Below are 23,138 nucleotides of genomic sequence, written 5' to 3' on the forward strand. Positions count from 1 at the left end.
ATGTAGTAGACTTACCAGTGCTTACCCAAAACCCCTAAGGGTTTTCCTGAGCAAAGTTTTTTAAAAACTCTGAAAAACATATAATGAAGATATTAGTGAAAGCCCCTACACCAAGACAATTCCATTCTTTGTCTTCATAGATAACATTTCCTATAGAGACCCCACAAAGAGGTCTCCCTTCATCACTCACCTCATTATGTACTTCTGAAAATATTCCTGCTCCTGTCACTGGGAAGAAATATTTAAGAAGGTAATCTCTTTCCATTTCAAATAATTTATTAATTTTTCAGAAAGAATATATAACATTGCCATGTTATTCACCTTTCACATGGCAATGACATACTTTGATAAAAGTAAAGCAGTATCTGATTTCTTTCATTCAGGTGTTTAAAATCTGATTTAGAAAACAATGCCAATATGCCAGCATAGGAGATCAAAGCAAAACAAACGTATATAAAATATAAATTTTCAGGTTATAGACTACAATGTGATGAGTTCCCAAATTCAGGGAGAGGCAAGTATTTAAAATTAACTTCCACTGCTTAATTTATTAAAATATATATATTGTGTGGTATACTAATATATGGGCTCTATCCTTGTGATGCAGGTATAAATGAGACAATTGGGGAATCATAAGCCTAGACCTCACATATGGCTACTATACAGGTCACAAAATAAATATATCATTACAGATTATGATATCATCCACAAAGGGAAAACCTAGAGGTAGAAGAGAAGAAAATTACTCATCATGGAATGGACCAGAAGAGAAGACTTAATAATCCTTCCTCAACTTAGTACAGCACTTATTTGGCCTCAATTGCCAATTTTCTTCATAGTTCTTAATACCTTCCACTCAATATACATTTTACTTATGTGTTCGTCTTTTCACTGTATTTGCTCAATAACATGCCCAATTCATGAAGGCAATTATTTACTCCACATTGCAATATGACTGGCCATAGCAAACAGTAAAGTAGCACTAAGTAAATAGATGAGCAAATTTTAATGAAAAGATGCTCCCAACTCCCTTTTTGCAGAGAGAAATTGATTGGTTTAAGAATACTGAAAACATGGTAGCTTAATAAATAGAGGCCAGTGACACTTATGAGTAAGAAGAAATAAACATTTGTTATGCTGGACAATTACATTGGTACATGAGTTAGGATTTTTGAGGATAGGAACCTAGGAAGTTAAGTTCATTTGGGTGAGTGTGAGTTACTTATTGTACTGTCAATGATATTCCTAGAAAAATTATAGGGTAAGTTGGGTCTCACTGCTCAGTCAAGGGCAAGAGACTTTAGGGGATGTGAAAGTTGCTCAGTGTTCAAAACATAATGACAAATTCTGACTTGAATGGAGAAGGCAGCATAGGAGGGGGTTACCTAATGGATCCTCCAAATCCCATACTCCAATGCAGATCTCAGCGAAGATTCAGTGTCATGCATATAATTCAAAAATTGATGGGGAGGAAATGGAGATTGGAAAGTCTAGATTTGGCATTAGGATGTTTATCTGAAGTAAAGGGTAGAGTCAAACATGGGTGCTACAATCAAGATGCAAGGTAGAAGTGTCACAAAGTTAAAATATCCATAAACTAGGTCCAATCTATCCCAGAAGTGCCCTTCACTTCTGAAATTTGATCGCATATTGTGAAAAATATTTTCTCAGAGTGGTTAAGCCTTATCTTAGCTGGAGGCTGCTTTTGGTTTTAGCTAAAACGGTCATTTGAAAACCCAAGTACAGATGCCCAGATGCCCACTATTGAACGACCAACCCTGTCAAGAGATTTCTACCTGATTCCTGGCAATTGAAAATATTAAGTATCACGAGTCGTTGTTAACAGATGAAATAAATGCTCTGTAAGCTGTGATGTCCCACGACCAATGGCACCTGATTGCTTGGATAAACATACTAGTGTTTGTTGTGGATGTAGTTTGGTGACTATTTGCTAGTTTTTAAATTCTACTTGCATGCATTTTGATTACATTCTTCTCCATTTCAATCAATCTATCAAGGAGATAAATAAAACCAAGGCAAAAGTATTGAACCATGGAAAAATCTGGGATAGCTATTAGTCAAGTAAAACCATACTCAATATTCCATTATTTACATATCCTGGACTGTAAAGTTCATGTTCTGTTGGATCTGGTTCTCACACTATTCCTAGAGCACAGATGACAAATAACAAGAATCTACCTACAGACCTTCAATAACCTAAGATAAACCTTTCACACTTTCAGGTTAAACCTCACATGTTTTTTGGTTAAAATATTTTAGAATGGGTGGATGAAATTTAGAACTAATGATTTACTCATAACGGCTTTATGTGATGCCATAAGTATATTAATAAGTTCCCAATTAGAAACAAAATTTAAATTGTATTTTAACATTTGTTTAGACACTGCTATATTTATCCACATCATCTCTTATCCTTGCCTTCTGATACTCCAGTTGGTATTAACATACCAAGTATTTGAAAGGTTTTAACACAAGTGAAAAAGAAAAAATTTTAAGTGCTCTTTAACAAAGAGATACAATTGAGCTTAGGCTTTCCTAAGTTCATTTCTAGTACCATTTCCTGTGGTGGCCACTGTGATTCCAGTGGAAATCAAGGGAAGAGGGAAGCATATGAGAGAGAACAAAAGAGTGTGGAGAGGGAAGGGATGAGGTCTGCATGGGCAACCACCTTCATCTGCCACTCTTATTCTCTTTTGCAGAAACCACAGGAAACCCAGCTTTCCATTTATACTTTAAGAAATGTCTTTGCCAATATAGGGCATGTATTAAAACCTTGGAGGACTGTATTATCATCAGTTTTTATGAAGTACTGGGACTTGAACTCAAGGCCATGTTCTTGCTAGGCAAGATTCTATCACCAGAGACATATCTTGGTCCTGTATTAACCCTTGTATGAACTGTGTTTTAAATTTTAAAATAGATAATAGAACTAGAGTTGACATGACAAGAGATTGTAAATGAAGTGGGACAAACTAAGTGGATTTTATTTTTTATACAATATCTGCACTTCAGTGAGGAAAGAGAATGGGCTGAGAATGACCATCAGCAAAGGACTGAAAGGAGATTCTGCATAAAACTACAACCAGATATGGCTCCCCATACATTAGGAGGACTGCTACAAAAAAGCACTGAATAGAGTGTAATCACAGCCCTGGTATACAGTGAGTCAGTGCTTAAAAAGGAACAGATACTATGAAGAACATTTCATGTAAAAATTAAAATATGGTTACCAAGTGATCCAGAATTTCCACTTCTGGATGTACACCCAGAAGAATTTAAAGCAGGGTCTCAAATAGATACTTGTACTTGTTCACTCAAGTTCATAGTGGCATGATTCACAATAACAGAAACATGGAAGCCACCTGGTATCCTAAAACTTCAAGATGAATAGGCAAAGAGTATAATATGTATATGTTTAAATATATAATGTGTGTGTATATATATTACTATATGTGTGATATACATATATATATATCAAACATTCAGTCTTAATAAGGAAGTAAATTTTGTCATACACTACAATATAGGTGAAATTTGCAGACATTATGCAAGTGAAATAAGTCAGCCATAAAGACATACATGGTATGACTCCAAATATTTGAAAAAATGACTATTATCAAATTCATAGAGACAATTAGGCATTAGAACAATGATGTCAAGGGCTCAGAGAGAAGGAAATCAGTGTAAGGTCTTATTTTTTTTGAGACAATATGGTTTATGAAGTCAAAAGGTTCATTTAGCTCCTGATTCTGTAACCTGATGGAACAGATACTGTCCTGAGAAGGACCCTTTGAATGTTTCAAAAGAGAGAAGAGAAACTGAAAGGGAACCAGTTGCATCCACGAGGGGCCAAGCTCCTGATGTGGTATTGCTTTATAACAACACATTCTTGGAATGAGACCAACATTAATACTTTCCAAGGATGCTTCTTTATTAACTAATTTCTTTAACATGGACCCCACCTCATAAACCTTCTACCATCTCAATACTACCACCCTGAGGACTAAGCTTGCAGACCAGGAAGCTTCATGGGCCACAACCAATATTCAAATTATAGCAGGGAGTTATTTAACGGTTTACACTTTCAGTTTTACAATGTGAAAATAATTCTGCAGATTTATGGTGGTGTTCCTAGCACAATATTGTCAATATTACTAATACCACTGGACTGTCCACATTAAATGTCTAATATGAGAAATTGTGTGTTTCCACAAAAAATTTGGAAGCCAGAATGGTTGTATGATCAGAGATCAGAAAAGATGGAGAAAATTGTATGGGAAAACTATCATAAATGTAGGTAAAGGAGAATTGAACTTCACACCATTGATTAAAGAAAAAATGCAGGCTAAATACGTCATTTGATGTTGCAAAATTATCAAGTAAAGACTAGGAAATCCTAATATCACCAGTTGGTGGAGATGAGGCAATTTAAATGACCTATATTTTGTTTTTCATAGGGAGTAGTAAATGGCATTGTTTGAATTCTGTTTATCACAAAATATTGAGTCAAAATAGACATTATTTAGAATTCTAAACATTACCTCCAGAAAATAAAACTAGATATAATTTACAAAAATTACATCTACATTGTGGAAGAGAAGGTGAATTGGAAGTTGTAGTTTTTATTGTATGTGTTTCCATACTATAGGCTTAATTGCCTTTTGAACATATTAATTTAAAAAATCACCTTAAATTACAATCTAACAATACTTTTCATACAATACACCAATCAAAAATCAGATAGTTCCTAAGGCCTTGACTTTCCAAAATATTTTTCATACATTTTGAAGTAAAAAAAGCAAGTTAAGTGACTACTAATAGGACTGTATGATGATGGTAATATAAGGAAAAAAGCTATGCAAGAATGCATGTTCATCAGTTATCTATTGCTAAGGCTCAAAAAACCTAAAACTCAGTGACCTTACATATTAAGCATTTCATATTTTCCACAATGCAACTAGTCAAACTGGTGGGGATTTTTGTTTGTTTTCATTTTTTATTGTTTGCTTATTTTGCTTGTGCTGGGCTTTGAAAGCAGAGCTTCATTTTGCTTGCTAGGCAGGCACTCTACAGCTTGAACCATGCCTCCAGACATTTTGCTCTACTTATTTTAGAGACAGGTTCTACTTTTTGCCTAGGTGCACTTGGACAGCTATCCTATTTTATGCTACCCTCTGTAGTTGGGCAGATAGTAGGACAAAACCGCACTCAGTTTTTTGTTTTTTTTTTTTGTGATAGGCTAGTCTAGAACTACAATCTTCTGGATTTCAGCCTCCCCTATAGTCTGAGAAGGCAGTCATGTGCCGCCATGCCCAGTTATTGGTTGAGATGGTTCTAGTGAACTATTTGCCCAGACTGGCCTACAAGTAACATCCTACCATTCTCAGCCTTAGTAGCTAGAATTACAGGCATGAGCCACAAGTGCCCAGCTTCAGGTGTTTTTTAATTTCTGCTAGGGTCATCCATGTTCTAGAGATCACCTGCATATAAGGTAGGCATCTTTATCCAAAAGGATGAGATCTCTCATGTCTGGAGGGTACATGTCTGGAGTCTGGTTTGTGATGACCGTGGCTGGGACACATGGTCTTTGATGCATGGGATGGGTCTGCTCCTCTATTTGCAAAGAAGTTCAGATGAGCAGGAAGGGACAGGGCAAAGGATTTATAAGGCAGGGCTCAGATCTGTGCAAAGTCCCTCGAAGGTAACATGATGGGCAAAATGAAGTCACAAGGCTAATTCAACTTCAGGGAAAAGACGGGATTATAAGAAAGCCAGTGCTTAGGAGTATCAATAAAGCCACAGGTTGGTTAAGTCATATAAAAGAACAAGAAATTCATAAAAATGTCAGCTAAATACATAATTGTGGTTACTTTGTACTGTGAAATTAGTGAAACTGAATGATCCTTTTCCATTTTATAAACTCTCCATTATTTATTGTATGTATTTAAATATGCATCTATAATTTTTCAAAAATTTATGTAAAAGATTACCTTCTGCATTAAGCAAATAAATAAATAAATAAATAAATAAAAGCATGACATTCTTAGATAAGCAGTTCCCATAACAATTCACAAATGAGGACATTAGGACAGACTGAAAAAAGAGAGATTTCTTACTTGATTTTCCAACAAGGATAGGAGCTTCCCTTTTGATAGTTGTCAGTCAGCCTCTCTCCACTCAAGCTTTCCAAATTCACAAGTCTGACTGAGCAGGCATCAGTGGAGTGAGCCCTTCCTGCCATGTAAGGCAAGTGGTGGCTTCTAGCCAAATACAGATCTCATTAGTTTGAGAAACAGTGCTAAAAACTAACTGGATTACAGAATATAGAGATTTGTGTTAACTTGCAAATGCTCCTGTTTTCATTCTGTTAACTTTGTTATCCAAGAGAAAATTTACCTCACAAGAAGAAGGGTGTTTCTGCCTGGGCAAACACCAAGCAAATGTAGATGATCTAAGCTTCCTTTTCAGACAGCATCAGTGTGTATTTCCTGGGAGGAAAGGCAAGACACTTTACCACTGCTTTCAGTTTCACTGCTTTTCATGCCCAGAGGTCTGGACAGCCATGGCAGGTGAGAGGCTTGTTTATTCTTTGTTTATGGCTGTGTTTAGGGAAGTTATATCTAGGCTGCAGGAAGGAAAGCAGCTGTAAAAAGGGGTCTCATCAAACAGGATTTTTTAATCTGAGGATGGAAGGGATATGCCAGTTTGAGGTGCACCATTGAGTACAGGAATATACAAAGTATGTTAATGAATGTTTTACAGCTAATTGTTACAAGGTGTTTCCACAGTTCATCATTGTGCAGGCTGCAGAGGTGTTGAGTTCCGAAATGAAAAATCTAATTGTTACAAAGTTGTTTCTCCTGGAATGTGATATATATTTATTAACTAAGAGCAACAATCTATGACAACAAATAAACTACATTTAAGCATTAGGAGATTCTAGCTGAGGAAATATCAAAATAATTTGCCTGGTCAGCTGAGAAATTTTTATATAATTGAAATCCAGGATAAGTGAGGAAATTTCCAAGAATCTGTAAATTAGTAAAACAGAAATATTCAGGTGATAGAAAAGAAACATTTTGATTCCAAGATGGCAGCTATAGGGAAGAAGCAGAAAGCGAGCCTCCTATAGTGAAATCTTGGAGAGACGCTGGAGACACACTTTGCAGGCATAATCACTGAGAAGAGGCATAACTTTGACCCCTCCACAGCTCCAGCCAGCGCAGAGAATCTCCACTTCACGTTAAACGGAGAAACAAGGAGGGCCCCCGGGCCGCAAGTCGCCGGCACCCAGACAGCTTGGGAAGACGCGGACCAGGTGAGCTTCACGGTACCGCGGTACCCCCACAGACAAGCCTGGGCCAGAGCAGCATAGCCCCCTGGACAGACTGACCTCCACCCGGGGAAAAAAAGAGAAACTGAGTAATAAGCAATAAGAACAAATAAGACACGCAGGAAGGAGGGTGGGGCGCAATGAGCGCCAAAGATTGGGGGAAGGGAATCCTTCCCGGGACTGTAAATAAACAAGCCGGGCGGGCCAGAGAGGCTCTGGTGGGAGCGGAGCGTATGCCCAGCAACCAGGACCGGGAAAGCTTGTGAGAGTGGCAGAGGGAGGAACACTCCACAGGAGAGGGGGGAAGACCAACCTCCCACATGAACTGTAAACAAACATGGTGGCTGGCAGGAGCAGCAGCACCACCCAGTAATCAGGAGCAGGAAAGACTGTAAAAGTGGTGGTGGGAGGAAAACTGCACAGGAGAGGGGGGAAGACCCACCTCCCACATGAACTGTAAATAAACACACAGGCCTGACAACGCAGGTGCAGTGTCACCTTTCCCAGTGCTTGGAAAGGGGAAGCTTGCAGCAGAGGCTCATGCTCAGGAGAAATCTGAGGAAACAAAGCTTTTGGGGCCAGATGAGTGCTAAGCTCACACCAGAGATCTGCATAAATAATGTCGCCAGCTACAGCAGGCTGAGAGCAGCAGGCAGGCAAGCCACAGTTGCAGACACCACTCTCAGAACTGTCTCCTGACTTCTTTTTTTTTCCTTTTCTTTCTTTGTCTCCCTACCTTTGATGAGAGAACAACCGAATTACACCTGCAAGCTGAAAAACTTACTGAAACTGTATTGCATTTGAACTTGGGACACTTGGTGGGTTTTTTTGGTGCATGTGTGTGTAGTTTTGTTCTACTTTATGCGACCCCTTTGATGAGACAACTACAACACAACATCTGAGGCACCATCTCCAGGATGGGAGACTAGGATGGACACCCAAATTATTAAGACTGAAACTTCATTGCATTTGAACTTGGAGGTTTTTTGGTTTTTTGGCTTTTTGGCTTTTTGGGTTTTTTAAAATTTTCTGTTTTTTTGTTTTATTTTAATACATTTTTATATGTAGATTTTTCTTTCATTTACTTATTTTTTACTTTTATTCTTATTTTTATTTTTTTATTTTTGATTTTCAATCCTCTCTCTTTCTCTCTAATGTCTGTTCGGCTTACTGTCGATTAGTACACCAATGCTCCCTGTTTATACCTTTGAAACCTTCTTGTCTGTTACCTTGTTCTGTTTTCTCCTTCCAGTCTGTGTATTTCTTTTTCTCATTTCTTTAACTTCTTGGTTTCCATCTCTGCTCACCCTTACATTCTAAATATCACCATTGTTATTATTACAAGCTAGAAAAAGCTTAATTGCGCACAGTACAGGGACAGTAACAACACCAAAGACAATGACGGGAAGACAGAAAAAACAGGGAAACCAGTTTCCCCACAGCAAAAAGTTAGTACAGGAACCAGAGGGGAATGAAAAAAACAGGTACTCAGATCCAGACTCCAACAAAATGAAGATAAACTATGCCAAAGGACCCAATGAAGCCCACAAGAATAATTTAAAAGAAGAAATACTACAGGTACTCAATGAGAATTTTATAGAGATGATACTGGATAGGGTCAACCAAAATGTACAAGAGACACTCAAGAAATTCCAAGACAACAAAAATAGAGAATTTGAAAAAGCAAAAGAAGAAATAAAGGAAACCATAGAAGCACTGTATAAACCCCAAAGTAAAAGAGAGAACATGATGAATAAATGGATAAATGAACTCAGCACAAAAATAGACAACATCAAAGAGGAAACCAGCCAGGATATGGAAAACCTCAGAAAAAAGAACGAAACAGAACTGCAAAACAAAACAGAAGGCCAATCCAGCAGAATAGAACAAACAGAAGACAGAATCTCAGAACTTGAAGATGAAATGGTAAATAAAGGAAAAACCAAAGAACTATTAATTAAACAACTCAAGACCTGTGAAAAGAAAATGCAAGAACTCATTGACTCCATCAAAAGACCAAACTTGAGAATCATGGGCATCGAAGAAGGAGAAGAGGTGCAAGAGAAGGGAAAGTGTAATATATTTAACAAAATAATAACGGAAAATTTCCCAAATCTAGAGAAAGATATTCCCATACAGATAAAAGAGGCCTCCAGGAGACCAAACAGACCAGATCAAAATAGAACTACCCCACGACATATCATCATTAAAACAACAAGTTCAGAAACTAGGGAAAGAATATTGAAGGCTGTAAGAGAGAAAAAACAAGTAACATACAAAGGTAAACCCATCAAAATCACAGCAGACTTCTCAACAGAAACATTAAAAGCAAGAAGAGCGTGGGGTGAGATCTTCTGGGCACTGAATGAAAATAACTTCAACCCCAGGATACTCTAACCAGCAAAACTATCATTCAAAGTAGATGGAGCAATAAAAGTCTTCCATGATAAGCAGAAACTAAAACAATATGTGACCACAAAGCCACCACTACAAAGGATTCTGCAAGGGATTCTGCACACAGAAAGTGAAACCCAACTTAACCATGAAAAGACAGGCAGCACCAAACCGCAGGAAAAGAAAAAGCAAGACAGTAGAGAGTAACCTCAACTTAGATACACACAATCAAACCTTCAAACAACTAAGACAACTAAATGACAGGAATCACCACACACCTATCAGTACTAACGCTTAATGTTAATGGACTTAATTCACCCATCAAAAGGCACCACTTGATGAAATGGATTAAAAAGGAAGATCCAACAATTTGTTGCTTACAGGAGACTCATCTCACCGACAGATATAAGCATATGCTTAGGATGAAAGGCTGGAAGAAGATTTACCAAGTCAATGGCCCATGAAACAGGTAGGAGTAGCAATACTTATCTCTGACAAAGTAAACTTCAAACCTGCATTGATCAAACGAGATAAAGAAGGACATTCCATACTAATAAAAGGGGAAATAGACCAAAAGGAAATAATAATCATCAATCTGTATGCACCCAACGTCAACGCACCCAATTTCATCAAACATACCCTGAAAGACCTAAAAGCATATATTAACGCCAACACAGTGGTTGTGGGAGACTTTAACACCCCATTATCATCAATAGATAGGTCATCCAAATAAAAAATCAATAAAGAAATTCAAGATCTAGAATATACTATAGATCAAATAGACCTACTTGATGTCTAGAGAACATTTCATCCAACTTACACACAATATACATTCTTCTCAGCAGCCCATGGAACCTTCTCCAAAATAGATCATATCCTAGGGCAAAAAGCAAGTCTCAGCAAATATAAGAAAATAGAAATCATACCATTCATACTATCTGATCACAATGCAGTAAAAGTAGAACTCAACAACAAAAGTAAAGACAAAAAATATCCAAACAGCTAGAAACTAAATAACTCATTACTTAATGAAAAATGGATCATTGATGAAATAAAAGAGGAAATTTAAAAATTCCTGGAAGTCAATAAAAATGAAAACACAACCTACCGGAACCTATGGGACACAGCTAAGGCAGTCCTGAGAGGAAAGTTTATAGCCATGAGTGCATTTATTAAAAAGACTGAAAGATCCCAAATCAATGACCTAATGATACATCTCAAACTCCTAGAAAAACAAAAACAAGCAAATCCCAAAACAAATAGAGGGAGAAAAATAATAAAAATAAGAGCTGAAATCAATGAAATAGAAACCAAAAAAACCATACAAAGAATTAATGAAACAAAAAGTTTGTTCTTTGAAAAAATAAACAAGATCGATAGACCCCTGGCAAACCTGACTAAAATGAGGAGAGAAAAAACCCAAATTAGTAGAATCAGGAATGCTAAAGGGGCGATAACAACAAACACCATGGAAGTCCAGAAAATCATCAGAGACTACTTTGAGAACGTATATTCAAATAAATTTGAAAACCTTAAAGAAATGGACAGATTTCTAGATACATATGATCATCCAAAACTGAACCAAGAGAAAATTAATCACCTGAATACATCTATAACACAAAATGAAATTGAAGCAGCAATCAAGAGTCTCCCCCAAAAGAAAAGTCCAGGACCTGATGGATTCTCTGCTGAATTCTATCAGACCTTTAAAGAAGAACTGATACCAAACCTCCATACACTGTTCCATGAAATAGAAAGGGAAGGAAAACTGCCAAACACATTTTATGAAGCCAGTATTACACTTATCCCAAAACCAGGCAAAGACACCTCCAAAAAGGAGAACTATAGGCCAATCTCCTTAATGAACATTGATGCAAAAATCCTCAACAAAATAATGGCAAACCAAATTCAACAACACATCAAAGAGATTATTCACCACGACCAAGTAGGCTTCATCCCAGGGATGCAGGGGTGGTTCAACATACGAAAATCAATAAATGCAATAAACCACATTAACAGAAGCAAGGACAAAAAACACTTGATCATCTCAATAGATGCAGAAAAAGCCTTTGATAAGATCCAACACCATTTCATGATAAAAGCTCTAAGAAAACTAGGAATTGAAGGAAAGTTCCTCAACATTATAAAAGCTATATATGACAAACCTACAGACAGCATTATACTTAATGGAGAAAAACTGAAACCATTCCCTCTAAAATCAGGAACCAGACAAGGATGCCCACTATCTCCACTCCTATTCAACATAGTACTGGAATTCCTAGCCAGAGCAATTAGGCAAGAAGAAGGAATAAAAGGAATACAAATAGGTAAAGAAACTGTCAAAATATCCCTATTTGCAGACGACATGATCCTATACCTTAAAGACCCAAAAAACTCTACTCAGAAGCTTCTAGACATCATCAATAGCTATAGCAAGGTAGCAGGATATAAAATCAACATAGAAAAATCATTAGCATTTTTATACACTATCAATGAGCAAACGGAAAAAGAATGTATGAAAACAATTCCATTTACAATAGCCTCAAACAAAATCAAATACCTAGGTGTAAACCTAACCAAACATGTGAAAGACCTCTACAAGGAAAACTATACAATTCTGAAGAAAGAGATTGAGGAAGACTATAGAAAGTGGAGAGATCTCCCATGCTCATGGATTGGTAGAATCAACATAGTAAAAATGTCTATACTCCCAAAAGTAATCTACATGTTTAATGCAATTCCCATCAAAATTCCAATGACATTCATTAAAGAGATCGAAAAATCTACCGTGAAATTTATATGGAAACACAAGAGGCCACGAATATGCAAGGCAATACTCAGTCAAAAGAACAATGCAGGAGGTATCACAATACCTGACTTCAAACTATATTACAAAGCAATAACAATAAAAACAGCATGGTACTGGCACAAAAACAGACATGAAACCAGTGGAACAGAATAGAGGACCCAGAGATGAAGCCACACAACTATAACCAACTTGTCTTTGACAAACGAGCTAGAAATATATGATGGAGAAATAGCAGCCTCTTCAACAAAAACTGCTGGGAAAACTGGTTAGCAGCCTGCAAAAAACTGAAACTAGATCCATGTATATCACCCTATACCAATATGAACTCAAAATGGATCAAGATCTTAATATCAGACCACAAACTCTAAAGTTGATACAGGAAAGAGTAAGAAATACTCTGGAGTTAGTAGGTATAGGTAAGAACTTTCTTAACAGAACCCCAGCAGCACAGCAACTAAGAGATAGCATAGAAAAATGGGACCTCATAAAGCTAAAAAGCTTCTGTTCATCAAAAAAATGGTCTCTAAACTGAAGAGAACACCCACAGAGTGGGAGAAAATATTTGCCATCTACACATCAGACAAAGGACTGATAACTAGAATACATAGGGAACTTAAAAAACTAAATTCTCCCAAAACTAATGAACCAATAAAGAAATGAGTAAGTGAACTAAACAGAACTTTCTCAAAAGAAGAAATTCAAATGACCAAAAAACACATGAAAAAATGCTCACCATCTCTAGCGATAAAGGAAATGCAAATTAAAACCACACTAAGATTCAACCTCCCCACTGTTAGAATAGCCATCATCAGCAACACCACCAACAACAGGTGTTGGCGAGGATGTGGGGAAAAAGGAACCCTCTTACACTGCTTGTGGGAATGTAAACAAGTACAACCACTCTGGAAACAAATTTGGAGGCTACTTAAAAAGCTAAACATTGATCTACCATTTGATCCAGCAATACCACTCTTGGGGATATACCCAAAAGACTGTGACACAGGTTACTCCAGAGGCACCTGCACACCCATGTTTATTGCGGCACTATTCACAATAGCCAAGTTATGGAAACAGCCAAGATGCCACACCACTGACGAATGGATTAAGAAAATGTGGTATCTATACACAATGGAATTTTATGCAGCCATGAAGAAGAACGAAATGTTATCATTCGCTGGTAAATGGATGGAATTGGAGAACATCATTCTGAGTGAGGTTAGCCTGGCCCAAAAGACCAAAAATCGTATGTTCTCCCTCATATGTGGACATTAGATCAAGGGCAAACACAACAAGGGCATTGGACTTTGAGCACATGATAAAAGCGAGAGCACACTAGGGAGGGGTGAGGATAGGTAAGACACCTTAAAAATTAGCTAGCATTTGTTGCTCTTAATGCAGAGAAACTAAAGCAGGTACCTTAAAAGCAACTGAGGCCAATAGGAAAAGGGGACCAGGAACTAGAGAAAAGGTGAGATCAAGAAGAATTAACCTAGAAGGTAACACCCACGCACAGGAAATCAATGTGAGCCAACTCCCTGTATAGCTATCCTTATGTCAACCAGCAAAAACCCTTGTTCCTTCCTATTATTGCTTATACTCTCTCTACAAGAAAATTAGAAATAAGGGCAAAGTAGTTTCTGCTGGGTATTGAGGGGGTGGGGGGAGAGGGAGGGGGCGGAGTGGGTGGTAAGGGGGGGGTGGGGGCAGGCGGGGACATGACCCAAGCCTTGTATGCACATATGAATAATAAAAAAAAACATTTTAATAATAACTGCTCTTACAAATGTTTTTGTATTATTTGTCTTGAGAAGAATTGTGTTTGAATGTGGTGTTCCCTGGCATGGTGGCTCAAGCTATAATCTTAACTACAGGAGATGCTGGGATCAGGAGGATCGTGATTCAAGATCACAGCCTAGACAAAGAGTTCACCAGAATACATCTTAACAGAAAAAAGGGGGGCCTGGTGGCATCCACCTTTAAAGAGGAATATCATTGTCTAGGCAAGAAGCAAGACTGTATCTCCAAAATAAGCACAGCAACAAGGGCTGGAGTCTTGATCAAGCGGAAGACCACCTGCTTAGCAAGCAGAAAGCCCTGGTTTCTAACATCAGTACTGCAAAAAAATTCTTTCAAAAACCCAATAATATTTTTTAACAACTTTCTTTCACCAATAAGTAGATATCCAAATAATTTCTACAAGGAAGCATTTGCAAGTTGCTCTGTATCCTTCTCCATGTTGCCTTTCCCATTTCTTGGAGGTTTAGGGTTTTTATATATACTGAAGTAGCATTTACATTTGCATTTGCACATATCTTCATTAAATTCACCCCTCCCTTGTTTTTCCTCATCCCCCTGTTTAGGTTACCAATAAATTCATTTTTATTCTTTGAGTTTATGATCATTTATTAGTAAAGAACATATAGCTATCAAACAATTACTTCTTTTTGTGAAGATACATATGTTTTAAATCTCTCTGTCTCTTCCAGATCCTTTTATTCTGCTCTGCATTTCCTTACTTTTTAACGTTTTTATTAACATGTATTGGTTATATAGGGGGGTATCATTGTGACATTTCCAAATGTGTTTGCAACGTACCTTGGTTAGATTCAATCGCACCATCATTTCCAGTAACTTATTGATTGATTGGCAGAGTTCTTTCTCACTTTATGTTTTCACTCAACTGTGGAATTTAGACCTAAAATTATGATGGTATTAATAATTACAATAATAATTGTAAAGGGACATAAATGTAAGAGGGGGACTTTGGGAGGGACTGACAGCAGCGGGAGGGGAAAAGAAGAGGATAATTAGTAGTGAAGAGGAAAGTAGTATGTTTTATATATATATATATATATGCATATATATATACATATGCATATGTATATATAAAGATAGCACAGTGAAACCAACCAGTCTCTGTTTGAAAAAGAGCAGAGGAGGGAGAGGAGGTATAGAGATGTAATAGATGGTGTGAACTTGTTCAAATGATACTGTAATTAAAAAAATAAAAATAGAAAAATTTGTATTTTGTATTTGATTTGTTACATTACCACCAATGTGACATTAAATAACATATTTTCCAAACAAAAAAATTAAGAAATGGAATGATATCTATTGACATAGGATATTATTAAAAATAAGCTTTGCTATGAAATATGTAGGATACAAAATACTATATACATTTTAATACTATTTTGTGAATAAATAACCATGTTTATAAAATCCATAAGAAAAATAATAAATGCACATATGAAATATTTACAATGGTTTCAGAGATGATTAAACAATTTTCCCAATAAATATCATCTGCACTACAAAAAAAAAAGAAACAGTCACCAACTCAGAAGTAGGGTTCAGTTACATACTGTCTATGAGAAAAGCATTTTCAATATAAGCATACAGGCATTACCAAGTAATAGGCCATAAAAACAGACACAATGAAAGCCCATAACACACGACACAAAACACAGATGATCTCAGAAAAAGTAGATAAACTGGGCTTTGTAAAAGTCATTTTCTCTTTAAGGTATCATTGAGAATATTAAAAGACAAGCAATATTATGGAAGAAAATATTCATAATGCATTATGTCTGACAAAAGTCTTATTCTAAGATTCTTCAAACAACATTTTGCAACTCAATAAAAAGCAAACAACCTTCTCAGTAGAACTGGACAAATGATTTGGATGCTGCAAGAGAGGAGAAACACAAATGACCAAGAAGTGCCTGAAGTGATGTGTAACAATTTTAATCAAGAACACACAAATTGAGTCAACATAAAGCATTAGTGAAAAATCCAAAAACAACCCAGGTATCTCTCATTGTATGACTGGATAACAAATTATTACCTAATTATACAGTATAGTGCTTCTCACTAATAAGAGCATAAACTGCTCCTACACACCTCAAATTAGAAGACTCTCCAAAGCATTTCACTGATTAAAAAAATTTACTCACATGGTGACTACTATTGTATAATTAAATTTATATGAAAATAAAGAATTAATAGTACTAATTTTTGGTGATGGTAATCAGATCGTTGGTTTCCTTGAGCTAGGGGTTAATTTAATTGACTGCCACTGATAGGATAATGTTCTGTAAGTAGACGTCGGTAGTGTGTACATTCAACAAAGCACACTGAACTTTATACCTGAGCAAATATATTTTATTGTATGCTAATTATATCACAGTAATGTGAAATAAATATAAACAAAAATAAGCATATCAAAGGACATTTTCTCTATGCATGTGTGTATGTATATTTTATCAATATTGGTGACCCTAATCTAGAAGATAGTGTCAACTGTGCTGAAACCAGTTGTTTGGTTGACAGATATGCAGGTTCCTATAAGTAAAGTTGATGTGCTGAATTGTAATAAGGTACAATGGGGGTTAGTCTGTGTTTATATAAGTGATTTTTTTTCCTGCCACATTCAAACACTCACACAATGTAATTGATAGGCTGTTAAATTTCACGGACAGAATTTGTAATGAGTCACTTATTCCGGTACTGAAGTTAGCAACATTTAATTTGCTCTAGTCAAAACTATTCTAAATGATAACTACTCTTAGTGTGATAAGCTTACAGTAAAAAATTCACTTATTTATACCGACCGTGTTTATAATACTGAGCAATAGAGATATTTCACATTGTTTAAATGTCACAACACATTTCAAAATTTTATTTTGAAATTATTTTCAATTACTACAATAATTAGTAATTCACATAAATTCTTCTAACTCACATCTATTACACCAATGATTTATACATAGACTTGACCAGTGCAACACAATAAACTTTACATTTCTTCTCAAGATATCTAGACCCTCCTAGTTTAAAACTGTATAAATAAAACTTTTGAGCTGGAAACCACTACACATACTTCTTTTCACTTTTTATCTTTCTTCACCTAATAGAGTTATACCTGGGGATGGTAGACTCTTCATGGTAATTTTGAAACTATTCATATTTCAGGAATATCCCTGAGTGACTACTGCCATACCTGCTCTCTCAGTTCTTTGTTTCTTTCCACAGGCAATGACATAAGTGTCCTTGTATACCTTCTTTTCTGAAGGAAAATTACCGGCCTAGCATGATTTATAAAATATTTTGTTTTCAAATGAAATGAAAAACAATTTAACTGGAATGTACTGGGACATTTTGTACAAAACAATTTCCCAAGTTGAAGAGGATTAGGGTAGTCAGGAGAAAAAAGGTGAGGATGAAAGCTAAATGAATTTGCAGAATAATTTTCATTCTGATAATGCTGCCATGACAGTTCACATGGTCAAAAATACTGACTCCAGTTCTTCTTTGACTGTGATGTTAGCATAGACGCTTTTCTTTCCTCTTCAAGCTTGTAGACCTGTTTCCTAGTGTTTTAATTTCGTGGTATCTCAGAGAGTATTTATGTTACGAATTACATATCAGGGATTTTCAGTCTCACAGCGATGTTTATAGTTCCAATGTTAAATACCTAGACTTGCTTCAGATATTGAGGATAAACTCAAGATGATCATTTCCAGGTCAACTTGTAGGATGAAAAAGTAGACATAGCTCCAGTGTACAGGTAAAGAATTCTGTAATGTTTATCTTTACAGAGTTCTTCTTATTTACCCAGACTCTGGGCATTGACAGTATATAACTTGGCACCTTCTTTCCCTTTGTTCTTCACTGTCTTTTCTCTCAGTGAGCGTTTATGTACAGAGTTTGTTTGCTCTCATATTTTACTGTCCTGAGAGGAGAAATGCCTTTGGAAGCTCCGTGTAGGTCACAGTATTTACCCCTGAAAGTGACTTGTGTCTTCTACCCATTATATAATGCATGGATTATCCAATGCTGTATAACAAGTTTTCCCAAAATTTAGTAGTTCAAAACAACAAAGAACTGCCCTCTCACCTTTTTGTATGACAAGAATCCAGGCAATGTGTGACAATCAATATGTCATCTATGGCTGTGGTCTCACCTGAAGGTTTAAGGGAGCATCAGATATGCTCAGATATCACACACATGGTGAGCTGAATCCTGGTTAATAAGATCTAGCTCCTTGCTGGTTTTTGGCCAGAGACTTTGCTCACTTCTATGACAAATGAGCCTCTCCACAGAGAACTCACAATATGGCAGCTTCCAACAGAAATGAAAAAACTGAGAGCGAACAGAAGTGAGCAAAATGGAAACCAAAGTCTTTTTTGTTACGTAGCTTTGGAAACAGAAATCCCATCATATTTGCCATATTCTGTTTCTTAGAATTAAATTACTAGTTCAGCCCATTCTCAAGGACAAGGTATATAGTAAGGCCATAAGTACCAGGATGTAAGCAATAATAATAGTTGCCTGCCATCTATACAAATAAATAACATTCTAGTTTAACTTGCCATAACCAAAAACACTCTCTAAGATTCATGGGGCTATTTTCTGTGTGCTCTGTGACATCATAAGAACCACTTCCAGAGTTTGATAATTTCCTTCATTTATAATTAGTTTCATCTTTTCTTTATTATAAGAACCAGACTGGTCTGGGTGACATAGATAGCTTGCTGAGCTCTGGAGCTGCTGCATGGTGGTACCCTTTTTTTACATTTATCAGGCTTAATTCTTTGTACATCCTTCAATTTTGAATCTGAGTATTTCATACTCTAATATTCTTAGTATTTCATACTCTAATATTCTGAGTTTTTATTTACTTGTGATAACTTATCTTCAAATATTGCATCTCCCTCATTCTTCAAGATGCATCTATCTATCTGAGATATGAATGATTGAATTTGGGTCCCTAAGATCCATACCTGTCTAGTGCTGTAACTTTAAATACGTCATGATCAAAAGGTCTTTGTGGGTATAAAGGTGACAGCTTAATTGGCCATAAGATAAGGAGATGTCATATATTCTCTGAGTGGCCCAATGTAATCACATAATTCCTTGAGAGTACAGAACTCTTTTTAGCTGGAAGTATAAGAGATGCAGCAGAAAGGAAGTAAAAGATATTCCAGGCATGAAGAGGACCCGACACATTCTTGTTGGTTCTTGAGTGTTGAGGGACATTTATAAGGAACAGGAGAAATCATTTGGAGCAGCTCCAAGCTGACAGCCAGGAAGGAAATGTTACCTCCATCCTATAACCACAAGGAACTGGAGTCAGCAGCCAGCAACCTGAGTAAGCCTGGAAGCAGATGATTCCCCAGACCCCTTAGTAAGGAATGCAACCCTTGATTTTTAATTCAGTAAAACTTGTGCCAGAATACTAACCACCGACAGAATTATAGGGTAATAAAATTGTGTTGTTTAAATGGTAAATTTTTGTCAGTTTGTGACAGCAGCATGAAACTAGTATTGCTGATATGATTTCTTGTTCCAAGTCTATATCTCTTAATATTTGTGTTACTTCAAATCCTTTTCTCTCTCTTGGCTGTGTTCTGGACATATGTTCTTCAAGTGTTTCTTTTTGCAGTATTGGGGATCAAACACCTGGTCTTGCACATTCTAAGCAATACTGTACCACTGAGTTACATCCCAGGCATTGGTCTTTTGAGACAGGGGCTCACTGTGTGGTTCAGGCTAGACATGAAGTTTCTATATAGCCCGGTATGGCCTCAAACTCCCATCCTCCTACCTTCTCTCTTATGAGTGTGTAATTACAGGTATGCACCACTACTCTTGTCTTTCTGTTGTAATTTCAATAATTGTAGTGAGCATTCCAGAAATTCCAATTTTTGAAAATCCCCTTGATTAAATGCTATTGCTTCATAAAATTGTATAGATTTCTCTCTTCATGAATTTGTGCACTTTATACATGGATTACCTATATTCTTTACCTAGATATTTTCACATCTGCAAATCCTTCTTTTTCTAAATTTTTGAATTCTGTATCTGCTGACTTCACTCATGGTGGGCTTGATTTTTTTGTCTTCAGTGTTCATTTTTGAGTATATTTCCTGCAATTTCCATGAATCTAAATAGAGAAACTCTTCTGCACAGTGTATGTGTGTGTGTGTGTGTTTGTGTGTGTGCTTGTATTTCTGCCAATAGCCCAATGACAAATGAGATTCACGAAAATTTGCATTTATTGTCTCTCAGGGGCTTTGGCTTAGTGCAAGTCCCATACTGAGGGAAAAAAATTATTTCCTTTCCACTCAAACATTATAATCACTGACATTTTCATTACTAATGCCAGCAATGGAGTATCTTATCTAATAGATCTCTGTTTGGCTTCAAGAGACAGGACATAGTTTGCTTATTTTGATGCCCACAATTTTGTTTCCCAGGACTATGACTTGGCCGTCATCAAGAGACAGGTACCACCTTATGGTACTGCAAGAAACAGGTGTGTTGTCCTGGCTGCTGGGAATACAAACACCTCTCTTCACCAAGTCTATGAAAAAATTTAAATTAAAAACCCTCTCTTATGAGGACAATATTCTCTGTGAGTTTTCTGCAATGATGCTTCAATTCTTTTTGTGCCTTGTCTTCATGCTCTAGATCCCTATGCCTTTCTAGCCATCTCCTGAACAAACACCCCCTAATAGTAAAATTCATAAAGACCAAAGGTACAATGATGGTTTGCAGATGATACTAGGAGGGGAAAAGATGAGTGATTTTTCAAATGGGTGCAGAGTTTTAGTTTTCCAAGATGGAATGAGCTGTGGAGATGGCGGGTGGTGATGGCTATATTTAATGTCACTAAATTTAGTACTATGGGACACTGAAAAATGGTTAAGATAGTTAATTTAATGTTATGTGTATTTTATCACAATTTTTAAAATGAGTCTTTGAATTTGATTTTGATGATGAAGCTGCCATAGGATCTGGTTTGACTTTCTGTTTAAACCCTAGTGAGTTGAAGATTGTTTTTGCATGTATTTAATTCTGTGTATATCTCATTTCTTTTTTATTCTCACTTATCATCCTTAGTGAATGGGCAAGCACCTGTGCCTATAAGCACAGTTTCTGCTACAATCTAATATTCACTGACCTGAAAATGTCTTCAGAAATGAGTTTTTAGAAATTTCATAATCATACACATGCATAAGTAGATATAATCACTATCATTCAGTTTGTGCACATGCCCTGCCTATAGAGTCAGGACCATCTCATTTACCATTTCACCTGTACACCCATTGCCAGTGCAAGGAGCCATAGATGCTCAGTTATAGTCTGATAAGTGAGCTCTTATGGAAGAATTCTTTTGAGAAATGATTGAATTTCTCATTAGTCTTGGTGAAGATTTATGTGGGGAGAGAAAGGGGGAAAGAGGCATGGAAGGACCTCAGCCAAACTTTATGTCAATGTAAAGGGAATGAGAAAGGCCAGGAATTCACTGGGACTCTACTGGTATATGATGTAATATTTCTAATCTTATCTGAATTTGAAGTTATGATTTAGCTGAGTATGACAATGGACAAAAGATAGGTATCAGTAGCAATTGTTCCCAGGAGAAACAGCTTGTCAACCCCTTTCAGAATTCAATAAAGTAGGGTATGTCATTGCAGAATTTCTGATGTTCCAGAGATTAACAGAAAATCATAAAATCAGGTGTGCCATGTCACTTAGTAAGCACTTGTGCTCAGTGCTAGAATCAAAAAAGAATTACGTAGGGTAGATTCCTCAAGATTCAAAGGTACTAGATATTCCTGGAGACCACTATACCCTATAAGGAGGAAAGTTGGGCTGGAAAACACTAAAATAATTGTGTCACTCTTAGTTCATTGAGAAGGAATTCGTGTTCTGTTCATTATTTGAGGAACCTCTGCATTCCCAGTAGAAAAGTCCTGATTAAGAACAGGCTGCTTATCCTTTGCATGGGAAAGCCTATAATAAAATGCTGACCGTTTAGAGACATACTTTGACTGGCTGCTGCTGCCAGTAGAAATGGACAAGATCTGATAGACCACCATACCACCCTAAATGTGACAATCTCATCTGATCTTGGAAGCTAAGCAGGGTTGGGCCTGGTTAGTACTTGGATGGGACAAATGAATAAAACCTAGAGACAATAATTTGCTGTAATGTGAAGACTGAACATGAGGAAACTCTAGAACCTGTCTAATTCTCACATAAATTACATGGACCGAACTGGTTTCTACCATCTCGATCTGATTATTTGGAAGTTTTATGCTATTTATGAAAAGAAACAAAATTATTTGTGATTCTGCAAAATAGGTGATGAATCTTTCTTACTGAACTTTCTTTTACTAAATATTATGATTCCATGTCTTTATACACTAAAGTTGTAATACAATGATTATGCTTGCACATAGTTTATTGCTTGCTCACTTGTTAGCAAATATTGAATGAACCCTTTACAAGTTCAGTTAGTTCTTCAAAGGACTCCATGTGAATGGCATTATTAATTCTATTTTACATATGAGCAAATTATGTGTCAGAAGGCTTAGGAAATTTTTCTAATTACCATAGAGGTTATGATAGACACATCTTGACCTTAACCAGAGCTCTTGATCTCTGAACACATTGGCAACCATCCTCAAAGTGTGTTTCTCAAATAAACCATCTGATTACTATGTCAAGAGTTCTGACCCAGGCTCTGGCATCTCACAAATACAAGCTTCTTGTTAATGGCATGTGCCT

Source organism: Castor canadensis, chromosome 2 (assembly GCF_047511655.1).
Source record: "Castor canadensis chromosome 2, mCasCan1.hap1v2, whole genome shotgun sequence".
In the NCBI taxonomy this organism is placed as follows: domain Eukaryota; kingdom Metazoa; phylum Chordata; class Mammalia; order Rodentia; family Castoridae; genus Castor; species Castor canadensis.